Below are 4352 nucleotides of genomic sequence, written 5' to 3'. Positions count from 1 at the left end.
GGGGGGTGGGGCACAGGAGTAATTTAATTAATTACTGCCTTAATTGAAAAGATTCAACCAGTGCTCAAACTTCTAATAGTGTGGTTCATTTACAACACGCTGGAGGTCCTGGACAATGCCCTGCAGGATCAGGCTTGGACAACCTCAGATAAAGCGACTCCCCAGCACATTAAAGGAGGTAAAGGTGTCCACAGATCTGGGGAAGGTAGAACAGGTTCTCCCGGTCTAAGGCTCCAGTCGGGCTGCTCTCCCAGGTCTGCAGAGAGGCCCCGTGGGTGGCTTTCAGTTAGCAAAGTTTCATAACCTCAAGAAGGGTGGAGCTACCGCATGCTGTCAATCGGCAACTCGAACAAAACCCATCAAAAGACTGCTCTCTATAGCATAAAGTCACCGATAGCACATGGTAGCAGCCTCCCCTCCGCCCTGTGGGGTTGATGAAGCCTCACTTGCCCATCTCTGCTTTCAGTGCCTTCCCAGAGTGAGTGATGGGTGACCCACATGCCTTTAGTGTCCCTGTAGGGCAGAGAGCCCAGCCTCTGCAGTGCAGCACTGCGCACCCACAGCTGCGTGCTCAGACGCCAGCCAGACCGAGCAGCCATCATCAACACGAGATAATTGCACTGCCCTTTCTTTTAAGAATGACAGGATTGCTGTTCAGAGTTAGAAGGTCGTTTTCAGGGAGGAGCAGAGAAACCGATTCGGACAGTGCCTGCGGTGAGATCTGAGAAAGTTTTTGCGCAGTCAAGTGAAAGGTTTTCTCCAGCAGAAGTGAAGAAAGACTCTTTAAACTCGATGACATTACGGCTGCGTGTAAATGCTCGGGCTGCTCGGTGTGACGAAACTGCTCATTTCAAAGGCTGCCAGTGCACAGGCCTTGGCTCAGGCTAAGGCCTGACAATCGCTAGTGTTTGTTCACCTACTGCCCACCACAGACCCCCAGTAGGGCAGGAGACTCAGAGCTACCCTGGTCGTCCTTGCCTTCAAAACATATCATCGCCGCCCACATCCTTGGCTGTGTCAACTGTTATGAACTTAAAAAGGCAGGGCTTACTGGTGATACTAAAGTATGTTGGGAGTACTTTATGGACATGTATTCAAACATCCCTTCCAGTAGTTTGTGTAGTCTTATGATTGTTTTGTTGATTTTACATTTTACAGGTAAGCACATGAACTGTGCACATCTTTTTTTTTTATTATTATTATTCTGGCCATTCCCAACAGGAGGTGGTAAATAAGGCCTCTATTCCATCTATGTCCAATGCACTTTGTCCTTATCTTGGAGTAAAACATTAACTCTTTTCATCGTCTCTCATTGCCTCTCTTCCTCTGTGGTGTTTACTGAAATTAACCATTTAAGAATGGAAAAAGGTTACATTTTCCGGAAATGCATTCAGATTTAGGAATAAAGCCCATTGTGGTTAGATTGAATAGAGGCCCAACTGGTTTTTTTTTCCTTGTGATGACATCACACTAATGGAGATGTGCAGGCCTATCATCCATCAGAATGTATGGAATTATGGGTGTGTCTTGCAGTCTGGAGGTATTCTAAGCAGCCAGTGCTCAGGCTGTGAGTCTCTTTAAACATTGCTTGCATTGTGTTTTTCCTGAATGTCTTCCTGTCTTTCTGCTGTGATACCCAGTGTCACTTTGTAAAAGTGTGCATGCTCTGTGCAATGTGTGCTGCTAGACAGAAACCAGGACAGCTAGAGGGCGCGCTCAGGAAGCGCTCTGAGAGCTGTGTGTGTAAGAGACGCATGCGAGCACAGTCAGCATTTACTCTGAGGATATCCTTCTATGTTTGGAATCTTTCTAAACAAGCCCATTGAAACCACTCTGCGGACACTTCAAAGCATTCCAGTTATTTTGTGCACCTCTGTTCAGACCACCATTATCTGCTCTTGCAGTGTCCATCTGATAGTGTCTGAATTGGTAGCACAGAGTTAACGAGTCAAAGTGAGCTTGCTGCATTGTATTGTGAAACAGAAGTGTGTGTATGCAGGCATGGAGGAGGACCTACTTTAGGCAGGTGCTGCATATGTACAGCTCAGCCTTTGAAATGGTCTTGGTAGCATTATTTCAAAGGGCACTAACTGCCCGCACACTTTATCTGGATATTTGCTTTCTGCAATTTCATCTGCTTTCTACAATTGCACACATATGATGGATAGATCTATTAGGACTGCTTTAACCAAAATGCTCCATACACAACCATTCTTCATATGATGTATAGAAAAAACAAGTTATGGAGCCCGTGCCCTGTACCAGAAGCACTCCACATGGCCACTAGGGGGAGTCAAAAATTTAGGATGGCATTTTAAATTGGATATTAAGTAATTAGTTTTGTCTACAATTTGTCTACCGCCATCAGCATTCATTAAGATTGAGGCTAAAGTGAGAGTGCTGCCCTCTTCAGGCCATAAAGGCCAGGACAGGAAAGGAACAGCAACCCTTCACAAAACAGTATTTTATCCAGAAAAGTTCTACTTGTTGCTGTGATTGCTACAAAAGCAGGTATTGTTTTCAGCAGGCAGTGGATCAGAGACAGTATGCGCAGTCTCTTCTTTTTACCTGTCTTAAGTTTTCCTTTTTTAAATAAAGAATCATTGTACAGAATGAAAGATTTGTTAGATTCTTCTTAGGTCATCCTACCTTACTAACAGATATTTGACTTGATTGCCAAGACACTATGTGCATTCATCAACCTGACATTCACACTCTTAAAGCACACAACGACTGCTGTGGTAACCGGTGGGAACCTGGATGCGTTGAGGTCTAGTGGAATGACACTCATAAGGACTACAACTGGACACTTCATTTCTGGGAAACAGGTGAATTACTGGATGGATTGCTGTTGAGTGGTGCCTTTGTGATGGAAGCACACAGTATGCGCACAAGACCTACACAATATAAAGCTCACCCAAAAAGACTGCCATCTGAACATGTAAAGTCATCCCATCCAAGAGGTTGATGGAACAAGGCATCCTGGATCACATGAAGGTGAACAGCCCAGACATCAGTGGAGCATGTGTACTGTTGACTGTGTTGTGTGTGAGAGTCCCTTTAATGTCTGATGCACCACAAACCCAGCCTGTGTGTGGTGTTTTATTTCTGTCAATCTGTCATTGTCTGCATGGATGAAATAGTCTCTGCAGTTCCAGGCACCCCACTGCCACTCTACTTCTGAGGGAACAACTGCTCAATGTTGTGGTATTTTCTGTAACTTCCTCCCCCCCCCCCCCCCCTCTAAAATGAATTAAAAAGAGCTCACGTAATCCAGATTTATATGGAAGCAGACTGTAATAATGCTTTGTTAAACAGGAACAGTGTCGTGAATGCTTGACTTCAGTGAACATGACTGATGTTAATAAACTATTTTTGAAATGGGATTGCATAATTCGTTTCTTTTTGGCTGTGACGAAGGGCCCTTCAACATGGTAGTGTCGCTCATTCTCTCAGACTTGGCCAGGTGAGTGGCTCCCCTGAAATAACAGCAGTGCATCCCTTTCACCACTAGATGGCAAAAGTCAAGTTCAGCCACAATAATGTTGTTCTTACCAATGCTGTTATCCATTCAAAATACAATTTTCAACTGTCTGATTTACCATTGTATCAACAGGCCATTAAGATGTGCTTTCTTAAATTATAATAAAAGGACAAAAACAAGGGTATGCAAAAAAGCACAAATTTCACACAGGCTTTCGGGCAGCAGCTTATAAACAACACATTAAACCACACTTCATTTACAGCTTTATTGAAAATGTTAGACATCTTTGAATATTTGATGGCTTCTGTCACAAGTTCAATGGAACACACAATACATATTCCATTCAAACCTGTTACTCGCTTTAAGCAGCTAATGCTGAATATCGTAAGTACTGTCATTTCAGGAATCGGGTAAAATACCTGACAGATAAGGTACCATGACATTTGAATTGTGCTCAATGGCAAAATTGTTTTTGAGAACTTTCCAGAAAGAATTTATCCAGTTTCTATTCCAATGCAGAGCTCTAAATACAAATCTCCAAAAATACATGCATTAGCCCTATCAGAGGAAAATTAGCGTACGATGCTATTTAGTTTGAGGTGACATTTGATTACCACAGTATGCCTCTGTCTACCCAAATATAGCCTTCACCTAGCACTGAGGTAAGAGAGCTTTAAATCATTGACAGAAGCGCTCTGAATGTATTTTTTAATGAACTGTCAGGCAATGACTGCTTTCCCATTAAAGCAGGTTTAAAACGTCTCCCATTCAGTGGTTTTCTGACTACCTTTTGTGTTTTTAAGGAATGATTAATTACACTTTTTTTCTATTTGCAATTATAGGATGAATATGAGCATGTAATTACGAA

Source organism: Megalops cyprinoides, chromosome 6, assembly GCF_013368585.1.
Source record: "Megalops cyprinoides isolate fMegCyp1 chromosome 6, fMegCyp1.pri, whole genome shotgun sequence".
In the NCBI taxonomy this organism is placed as follows: domain Eukaryota; kingdom Metazoa; phylum Chordata; class Actinopteri; order Elopiformes; family Megalopidae; genus Megalops; species Megalops cyprinoides.
The sequence above is the reverse complement of the archived record's forward strand: the minus strand, read 5'-3'. Positions refer to the sequence as shown.